Consider the following 11,174-nt stretch of genomic DNA (forward strand, 5'->3'; position numbering starts at 1 on the left):
TATCTCTATAGCCTGTATCAAATGATCACACCGCGCGTACTTTAAATATAACAATCTTATTTATTGATTATACCTCAACAAAGCTGAAAAGGAAAAAAAAAAAGAAAGTGACCCTAAATCCTCATTTGGCTCTAAATTCACTAAGCGTTTCCAGGGATGAAGCAAAGCGCGAAGCCGGCTGAACGGGGCGACGTCACTGGGTGACTCACACATGGGTGGCAGGTTCCAAGTGGACACTGTCCTTGTGCCCCACAGGGGACAGCTTGGGACCTCGTGAGGAGCACGGGGAGCCGCCCAGACTCGGGACGTCTGGCAGTTGTTGGGGCCACAGGTTCTTTTTTTTTTTTAATGTTTATTTATTTTTGAGGTGGGGGGCGGGGGCAGGGAGAGAGGGAGACGCAGAACCCGAAGCAGGCTCCAGGCTCCGAGCCGTCAGCACAGAGCCCGACGCGGGGTTTGAACCCACAGACCGCGAGATCGTGACCTGAGCCAAAGTCGGACGCCCAACCGACCGAGCCCTCAGGCCCCCCGAGACCACAGGCCCTAACGCCCATGCTCATCTCCCCGAACGGCACCTCCCCCTGCCACATCGCCTCCCTTCCAGCAGCCATTCTCCGGGGGCCGGCGTGGCCTCTCCCACTCAGCCGATGGACATCTAGGGGGGCCCACGGGCCACAGGCATCGGCACGCAGAACTGGGGGTGCTTAGTGAGCACCGCTGACCAGAGGGTCGGGGCCTGCGGGTAAACAGCCCCTCCCCTTCCCTCCGGCAGCTCAAGAACCTTGAACTGACCTCCCCTCCCCCCTGCTTACTCCCCCCCCACCTCCTCTCCTGCCTGCTTACTCTCCCCTGTGACCACCCCATGACCTCCTCTCCTGTCTGCTGACTCCCCCCATGACGTCCCCTCCTGCCTGCTTACTCCCCCCCCCCACCTCCCCTCCTGCCTGCTTACTCCCCCCTGTGACCATCCCATGACCTCCCCTCCTGTCTGCTTACTCCAACCCCTCCCTGCCCTCTTGACTGCTTATTCCCCCCCGCCCCAGGACCTCCCCTCCTGCCTGCTTACTCCCCCCCCACCTCTCCTCCTGCCTGCTTACTCCCCCCTGTGACCATCCCATGACCTCCCTCCTGTCTGTTTACCCACCCCGTGACCCCCCTGTGACCCCCCTCCTGCCTGCTTACTCCCCCCTCTTACCTCCCCTCCTGCCTGCTTACTCCCCCCTGTAACCCCCCTATGACCTCCCCTCCTGCCTGCTTACTCCCCCCTCAGGACCACCCCTCATGTCTGCTTACCCATCCCATGACCCCCCATGACGTCCCCTCCTGCCTGCTTACTCCCCCCTGTGACCACCCCATGACCTCCCCTCCTGCCTGCTTACTCCCCCCTGTGACCACCCCATGACCTCCCCTCCTGTCTGCTTACCCACCCCGTGACCCCCCTGTGACCTCCCCTCCTGTGTGCTTACTCCCCCACAGGACCCCCCCTCCTACCTGCTTACTCCCCACTCTGACCTCCCCTCCTGCCTGCTTACTCCCCGCTGTGACCCCCCCCATGACATTCCCTCCTGCCTGCTCACTCCCCCCCACCTCCCCTCCTGCCTGCTTACTCCCCCCTGTAACCCCCCTGTGACCCCCCTCCTGCCTGCTTACTCCCCCCTGTGACCCCCCTGTGACCTCCCCTCCTGCCTGCTTATCCGCCCCCCCCCCCCACGCCGACGTCTTTGCTTGCAGAGAACCAGGGATGAGACCGCCCAGCAGGTACATCGGTCCCATGGGTCATGGGCATCTGGAGTCGTGACGGCCCTGAACCTTCGCACAGGGCTCTGCCTGGACGCACAGGTGTGAACTTGTGGGGGTAAAGAAACTGCTTAGTTGGTGAGGACTGGTTCCAGCAGGTGGCTGTGCAGCAGATACTGCGAACTGCCCTTCTTCTCCTCCTTCCTGTCTATGCAGAACCCCCAGGGTACTTGGTAGAGGAAACTCCACTAAAAAGGATCGCCCCCCACGGACGGCAACGCTCTCAGGGGAGACGCTCACCGTCACCCACCGCCAGGAGGTGCGGATCAAAACCCCGCGCCGTCCCCCACTCCCGTCAGGACGGCTAAAATCAACAACCCAAGAAACAACAGGCGCTGGTGAGGTGAGGCCCTCGGGCACTGTTGGGAACGCAAAGTGGTGCGGACCCTTGGGGAACAGCACGAGGGCTCCTCAGAAAGTTAAAAATAGAGCTAACCTGAGACGCCGCAATTCCACCGCTAGGTATTTACCCAAAGAACACACAAATACTGATCCGAAGGGATACGAGCATCCCTGTGTTTACTGCAGCATTATTTACAATAGCCAGATTATGGAAACAACTAAGTGTCCATGGACTGACCAATTGAGAAAGAAGAAATTACACACACACACACACACACACACACACACACGGACACTGGAATATTACTCAGCCATAAAAAGAACAACATTTTGCCGTTCACAATGACATGGATGCAGCTCGGGAGTATAATGCTAAGCAAAAACAGTCAGAGAAACACAAATACCATAGGATTTCAGCCATATGTGGAATTTAAGACAAAAAACAAAGGAGCAAAGGGAAAAAAGAGAGATTCAGGGTGGGGCGCCTGGGTGGCTCAGCCTGTTAAGCGTCCAGCTTGGGCTCAGGTCATGATCTCGTGGTTCGTGGGTTCGAGCTCCGTGTCGGGCTCTGCGCTGACAGCTCGGGGCCTGGAGCCTGCTCCTGATTGTGTGTCTCTCTCTCTCTGCCCCTTCCCCCGCTCACTCTCTCGCTCTCTCTCTCAAAAAATGAATAAACATTTAAAAAGTTAAAAAAAAAAGAGAGAGAGACAAACCAAGAACCAAACTCTTAACCACAGAGAACACACTGATGGTCACCAGAGTCGGTGGGGAGGGGATGGGGGGAACCACAGGCGGGGGAGGGGATGAAGTGGGGGGGAAAGGTGATGGGGATTGAGGCGTGCACTTGGGATGAGCACCGGGTGATCTATGGAACCGTACAATCACTATGTTATACGTCTGAAACTAATAGAACGCTAGGTATGTTAACTACACTGGAATTAAAATAAAAACTTTAAAAATTTTTAACAAATAAATAAAGGGAGATTTGGAGGCTGGAAGAAAAAAGGATGGCTTCCCTCCCAGCCAGGGTGGCCATGTGACCACACACGACAAGACACGGATGGAAGCATCTGGCACGGGCTTCTGAGGAAACGCTTTGAAAGGCCAGTCCCTCTGGATCTTTGCTCTTCCTGAAGGCTCTTGACCTTGACCCCTCTTTCTGGCTGGAGCGCGCAAGTGCTAAGTAGGAGGGCAGTGGCTCTCGGGCTGTCACGGGAATGGAGACCACATGCTTTTTGTCCTAGGACGTAGAAGGCTGGAAAGAGCATCACCCTCCACAAGAGCAGGCCCCGAATCTACAAAATGGTCACCTTTTTAAAAAATGTTTAATGCTTTTTTATTTTTGAGAGAGACAGAGCACAAGCAGGGGAGGGGCAGAGAGAGCGGGAGACACAGAATCCAAAGCAGGCTCCAGGCTCCGAGCTGTCAGCACAGAGCGCGGCACGGGGCTCGAACTCACGGACCGCGAGATCATGACCTGAGCCGAAGTCAGACGCTCAACCCACTGAGCCACACAAACGCCCCAAGATTTTGCTTTTATATCTGATTTTTAGGAGTTTGATGATCATGTGCCTTGGCAGGGGGTTGTGAAGGATTCATCTTGTTTGGGATTGTCTGAACTTCTTGGGTCTGTAACAATGTATTTAATTATTTCTGAACACTCTTGGCCATTTTCCCTTCGAACATTTTTTTGTCTCCTTGTCACGCTCTACTTCTGGAATTTCAGTTAGACAAGTGTTAGATTATTTGATATTGTGACGTTGCTCCTTCATGCCCTGTTTTTTTAATTATTCTCTTAGTTTTCACTCTGTGCGCCAGCCTGGGTAAGTGTAAGGGGCCTACGGTACGTTCACCGGCCCCTCCCCTGCTCGTCGTCTCCTGACGAGCTCGGAGGGTGCTTGCTCTGTGACCCATTCTGTTTTCAGCGGCACCATTTCTGCTTGAAATATGTATCCCTTCCCGCAACTGCCACCTCTCTGCAAAAGTTTCTCATTCGCCCCTGAGGGTTGTCCTCCTTTTCCACTGGAGCACTGAGCATGGTGGGTGCAGCCAGATCAAATCCTCTGTCTCCTGTTGTGGTCGCTCTGTCTCCTGATGGGGGGTCGGCTTTCCCTTCTTGTCGTGTGCGTCCTTCTTTTAGAACGAATGCCGGGCGTCACGCGTGAGACCATGGAGACTGAGGCACTTGGTATTCACGCTGGTAGCATTTTCTGCTGAGCCCTTAGTGCGTGTGTGGTCATGCACGCACGTGGGTGTGCACGTTTGTGTACGTAGGCACGCACGCATCTATGTGCACACCACACGCATGTATATGCATGTGTATTTGTGGGTGGGTGTGCACGTGTTTGCACGCACACATGCAAGAGTGCATTGCACAATAGGTATGCATGTGCGCGTGTGTGCACAACTGTGTGCACGTATGACTGTGCGTGTCACAGTTTGTATATACGTGCACAGGTGTGTGCACATGGATGTGTGTGCACGTGTGCATATGTGCGTGCATGTGCACACACGTGTAGGTGTGTATGCATACGTGTGCGTGTGTTAGGTCCATCTAGTCGGGAGCGGGGCTGGGTTTGGGCTCTGGGCCGTGTCACCGTCGGTGCACGACTGGCCGGGTCCCCGCAGCACAGCCTTGCTCTGGGCTGGGCCTCAGTTTGGCAGAGGGGGTCTCCGTGTTCCCGCTCCAACTCAGCTCCAGGCCTTCCTCGTGTGCCGGGACATCAGACCGTGTGTCCTCGAGCCCTGGCCTCTGCCACAACCAGGGTGCTGCTGCTTGCTAGCCTGGTATCGGGGGGGGGGGGGTGCAGCAGTTCTGTTTTCCGGGCCCCGTGCTTCCATGTCTGGGGGCTCCTGGGATCTGTCCTTCTCCAGCTGCAGAGACTTCCCCCTCCCCGCCATGCCCCAGGGGTGCAGCATTGGCTGTCCTTCCCCCAGAGACGTCGGGACTTTGTCTCCTGGGCAGAAGGGTGGAGGCAGGCGTCCTGCCCGGGCACGGAGGCGGCCGCTCACTTGCGCACATGTGCCCCTCTGAGAGGCGCCTCCCGTCTTTCCCCCAGTGCCTGCCGGGTCCCGGAGAAGGGCCTGAGGGGGGTGCGTGTTCCCCTCCGTGCACAGCTGCCCAGGCTCCGGCCCTCGTGCCAGCCTGCGCCCGACCTCTCCAAGCCCGTCACCAGTCTTCCTCTGCATTCTTCACATCCACGGGGGCTCCGTTTTCCTCCTGCACCCTGCCACGTGCCAGCCAACGCTCATGTCCCTTCTTCGGGGGGGACATGATTTTGAGCTGGGCAACTTCCCCAAATCCCTGCTCACTAGTGGGGTTCAAGAAAAGTGACGATCTGGGGTGCCTGGTGGCTCAGTCGGTTAAGCGTCGGACTGGGCTCAGGTTATGATCTCACGGTTCATGAGTTCAAGCCCCGCGTCGGGCTCTGTGCTGACAGCTCGGAGTCTGGAGCCTGCTTCGGATTCTGTGTCTCCCTCTCTTTCTCTCTGTGCCCCTCCCCCGCTTTCTCTCTCTGTCTCTCTCTCTCTCAAAAATAAATAAACAATAAAAATCATTGAATTTTACATTTAAAAAAAGTGAAGTTTATGGTACGTCAGTTATATCTCAATAAAAACATGAAAGAAATAAACATTTTTCAGCTGACCACAAACTTGGAGACTCCATTGCCAGCCGACCAGTAATACAAGAAACATAAAAGAATTCTTTGGGCAGAATATCATGACCTTAGACAAACAGGGATCTGCATGAAGAAACGAAGATATCCAGAAATGGTTACAGCTGATGTGACTAGGAAAGATATTTTTACTTATTTTTGATTGCTGCAAAAAGGAAATCATCTAATGGGAAAAGAGTAGAATGTGCTGTGGGCTGGTAGCATATGTAAAAGTAACATGTAGGAAAAAATCACAAAGGATGGGAGGGAGGAGGTGGGAGTATACAGCTGTGAGGTATGTATACCACACCAGAAGCGGTATACTATTATGGAGTGTAGTATGTGATGATTTTTTTTAATGTTTTTTTTTTTTTTACATTTTTTTTTCAATGTTTTTTATTTATTTTGGGGACAGAGAGAGACAGAGCATGAACGGGGGAGGGGCAGAGAGAGAGGGAGACACAGAATCGGAAACAGGCTCCAGGCTCCGAGCCATCAGCCCAGAGCCTGACGCGGGGCTCGAACTCACGGACCGCGAGATCGTGACCTGGCTGAAGTCGGACGCTTAACCGACTGCGCCACCCAGGCGCCCCTTTAATGTTTTTTATTTATTTTTGAGACAGAGAGAGACATAGCATGAGCGGGGGAGGGGCAGAGAGAGAGGGAGACACAGAATCCGAAGCAGGCTCCAGGCTCCGAGCCGTCAGCACAGAGCCCGACACGGGGCCCGAACTCACAGACTGCGAGATCATGACCTGAGCTGAAGTCAGACGCTCAACCGACTGAGCCACGCAGCCACCCAGGCGCCCCTAGTGTGTGATGCTTTAAATACACATATATTATGACAGCCACTGAAAAGCCATTTAATAACCCTTAGGGCAACCAGTGGAAAAAAAGGTTACAGAGGTACAAGTAATAAGCTAGTAATAAGGCATAAATGGAATCCTAACAAATTCTGAATTAAGTTGAAGGCAGCAACAAAAGGAAGAACAAAGAACAGATAAATAGAAAATAGTTGGCAAAAATGGCAGATTTAATACCAATCACATCAATCATTGCGTGGAATTTAGATGATCTGAACACCCCAAATAATAGAGATCCCCAGACTGGATAAAGACCCAAATATATACTGTCCACAAGAAACACATTTTAAGAAACACATTTTTTTTTATTTTAGAGAGAAAGAGAGAGAGAGAGAGAGAGAGAGCATGAGCAGGGCACAAGGGCGGAGGGAGAAAGGGAATCCCAAACAGGCTCCACACTCAGCGCAGAGCTCAACGTGGGGCTCAGTCCCACAACCCTGGGGTCATGACCTGAGTCGGACACTCAACAGACTGAGCCCCCCAGGCGCCCCAAGAGACGCATTTTAAATATAAACACCTAGCTAGGTTAAAAAGTAAAAGGAGACAGGAAAACTCTATCTTGCAAACGCCGAATAAAAGGAAACTGGAATGGCCATGTTATCAGAGTAGACTGCAGAACAAGGGCTATTTATTTTCAGGGTGAAGACAATCATTATAGAAGGACCATGGGATGAATTCAGCGACAGCACATATATATCTAACAGAAGAATCAGCAAAATACACAGTAGAAAACCAGCTATAATCGAAAGGAGAAACAGACCAGCCCACAGCTGCATTCAGAGACTCTTCTCAGTAATCAATAAAATAAGTAGACGGAAAATCACTAAGGATACAGAAGACCTGACCAACATTTTTAACCTAATTGGCTTAATGACGTTTATAAAACACTCAACAACAGAGAAATGAAATCCTTTTCGAGCGCACATAAAACATTCGCCAAAATAAACGATATTCTGATCCATAAAAGAACCTCAAAAAATATGAATGATCAAAAGCATATAAAGTATGTTCTCTAATCATAATAGAATTAAACAGAAATCCAAATGAGAGAAAGAAATCTGGGTTTAAGGTGATGAAACGTCCTACAATTAGATTATAGTGATAATTACGTGACTCTGTTCATTAAAAAACACTGAATTGTACAATTTAAATGGACATACTTTATAGTATATAAACTACCTGAATGAACAAGTGAGTTTACCAAGGTCGCACAAGAAATACTTCCAACATAAAAAATCTATTGAATTGGATAGGCGAGCAATGAATGATTGGAAATTAAAATATGAAAAATGTAATTTGTAATAGCACCCAAATGAAATAGGTATAAATCTAACAAAATAGGTGCAAAGAGCACCTACATAATTGGAAAGATGTACTGCATTCTCAGGTTGGATGACAGAGTATGTGTAAAACGTCAATCCTCCCCCAAATGACCCCACTCAAATCCCACGAGGATCTCTGATAGAAATTGACACACTAATTCTAAAATGTACACGGAGAGGCAAAGAAGCTGGAATGGCTATCAAACTATTTTGAAAAATACGTACAAAGTTGAACACTTCTGTACTGATGTCAAGACTTTCTATAAAGCTGCCGGTCGTCGACAGAGCGTGAAACCAACGAAAAGACTGTGCAGGCGAAACAGAAGAGAGAACGCAGAAATAGACCCACACCTACCCTGCCCGTGGAGCTCCAACAGAAGTGCAAGGGATCATGATAGAGAAAGGGTAGTCTTTTCAACACGTGGATCAGAGCAACTGGATGTCCACATGCAAGAAAAAAAGACACTCTGAACATAAGGGAAGGGAAACAAAAACAATATAAAAACAGGGAGGGGGACAAAACAGAAGAGACTCATAAATATGGAGAACAAACTGAGGGTTGCTGGAGGGGTTGGGGGGGATGGGCTAAATGGGTAAGGGGCACGAAGGAATCTACTCCTGAAATCATTGTTGTACTATATGCTAACTAATTTGGATGTAAATCTTAAAAAATTAAAAATAAAATTAAAAAAAAAGACACTCGACCCATCCCCCGCACCGTGACAAAATCGTAGTCCCAAACATAGAATCTAAAAGTGTAAAACTTCTAGAGGAAAACATAGGGAGAAATCTCTGTGGCCTCGAGTGAGGCGAAGACTTACTTAGAAAAGACACAGAAAGTACAAACCATACGAGAAAAAAATGAGACATTCTTCAGATTTAAAACCTAAGCACTTCAAGAGACAGCGGTAAGAAAAAGAACAAAAGACTGAAAGAAAATATCTGCGAAACGTGTCTCTTGATGAAAGTCACTCAAACCTCAATAAGACAAAAACCCGACAAAAATCGGGTAAAGGATCTTGAGGAGACAATTCACCAAAAAAGATGCATTGATGGAAATTAGCACATGACAAGGTGCTCCACAGCTTTAGCCTGGGATGGAAATGTGAATTAAAACCAGCAGGAGATACTGCTGTGCCCCTATTGGACGAGCGGAAAGCCCCAAGACAAAGTGCTGGTGGTAAAACAGAGGTAAAACATCTCGCCCTCTGCTACATTACTGTCAAGAATGGCTCAGCCCCTTGCAATACGGCTTTGCAGTCTCACAAAAACCTAAATGTATCCCTCCATACGACCCAGCAATCACACTCGCAGGTACTTCCCTGAGACATGAAACGCACAGGTTCACGCAAAAGCCCGTATGCACATGTTCACGGAAGCTTTCCTCATTATCTCCGAACGGCAGAAGCAACCCAGATGTCCTTCCCCTGTGAATGAATGGATCAGTAGACTATGGCATATCCAGAAATTAGAGTACGATACAGCTTTTCTAAAAAGGGAAACATACTGATACCCACAACAGCATCAAACTCAAATTTATTATCCCCGGTGAAAACAAGCCACCCAGAAGTCTGCAAGCCGTAGGAGTTCATTTACACGGCGTTCTCGGAAAGACAAACCAGACGCAGAACACCGGTCAGTGGGTATTAGCGGTGGTGGGCGTGGAAAGAGGTGTTAACTATGAAAGGGCACGAGGGGAATCTGGGGGGTGTTGAACCTTCTCTATCTTGTCGCCATGGTGGTTACATGACTCTACGTGTTTGCCAAAATCCATAGACCTGTACTCTGAAACAGGTGATTTCTTTTCTATGTGTGAATTACATCTAAATAAACTTGTCTGAAAATCCTGTAGGCTGAGAAGAGCCTAAGGTTAGAAGGAGCTTGGGTCCTTGGTGATGTCATGGGGCTGCCATCCTCTCTGTTCGGCTGAGCCATCGGAGTGTACTTTTCTGTCATGTGCGCTTGAAAATAATCTCTAACCGATACATACAGTTGACATGCCGATGTGGACCTCATCTTGACCATTCACCTAAGATAATTCCTCAGTCCCCAGTGAGTTTTCTGCTTTGTCTCTGGACTCAGCTGCTTAAACAGTCATGGGGTACCTGCCCGCAAGTCCATTTCATTAACAGATGGGATCTTAAGTGACAGTGAAGCGTTAAGTAATCATCATCTGTCATTGCCACCGCCGTCATCACATGAGCAATTAGCATATCATCCAGCAAACGATACAGTTCGCCATTAAGGGGTGAAATCAGCTGCAGAGAAAAAGACAATCAATTATCTTGCACCTTTTAGGAAATCATGCTGAACCACTGCAGCAAAACTAGCAATTAATTCTTTACTCACTGTCTTGGTGAATAACAATGTCAAGCTCCATAGAAACCTTCAAAAATGGTGCTGCATTTCAAGAGGTTCGTTCCCGGGAGAGCCTCTCCCGACAGATACCAAATACTGAATTTCTTTTTTTTTTCTTTTTAATTTTTTTTTAATGTTTATTTATTTTGGACAGAGACAGAGAGACAGAGCATGAGCGGGGGAGGGGCAGAGAGAGAGGGAGACACAGAATCCGAAGCAGGCTCCAGGTTCCAAGCTGTCAGCACAGAGCCCGACGTGGGGCTTGAACTCAAGAGCCGGGAGATCATGACCTGAGCCGAAGTCAGATGCTTAACCGACTGAGCCACCCAGGAGCCCCTTAAAATTAAAACAAATTTTTAGTGTTTATTTATTTTTGAGAGAGGGAGACAGACCACGAGTGGAAGAGTGGCAGAGAGAGAGAGGAAGCACAGAATCTGAAGCAGGCTCCAGGCTCCGAGCTGTCAGCACAGAGCCCGACATGGAGCTTGAACCCACAGACCGCGAGATCATGACCTGAGCCGAAGTCGGATGCTCAACCGACTGAGCCACCCAGGTGCCCCAAGATTCCTATATTCAAATTGAAGTTGTAAAATACTGATCCTAATTAAAGTGTGAAGAGTTGAGGATAGACTCAGTAATCCCTACAGCAACCATTAAAAAAAAAATTATGCAAAGAGGTAGAGTCAGAACCAAAAGAATGCGTAAAATGAAATGCTAAAATATACTCCGACAAAGTGAAAGAAGTTAGGAAAGAGGAAAGAAGAGGAACAAAAAAGAAGCAAACAGAAAAAAAATGTGTAAAATGGTAGACGTAAATCCAAACTTACCAATTATGA

Source organism: Panthera tigris, chromosome D3 (assembly GCF_018350195.1).
Source record: "Panthera tigris isolate Pti1 chromosome D3, P.tigris_Pti1_mat1.1, whole genome shotgun sequence".
Taxonomy (NCBI): Eukaryota; Metazoa; Chordata; class Mammalia; order Carnivora; family Felidae; genus Panthera; species Panthera tigris.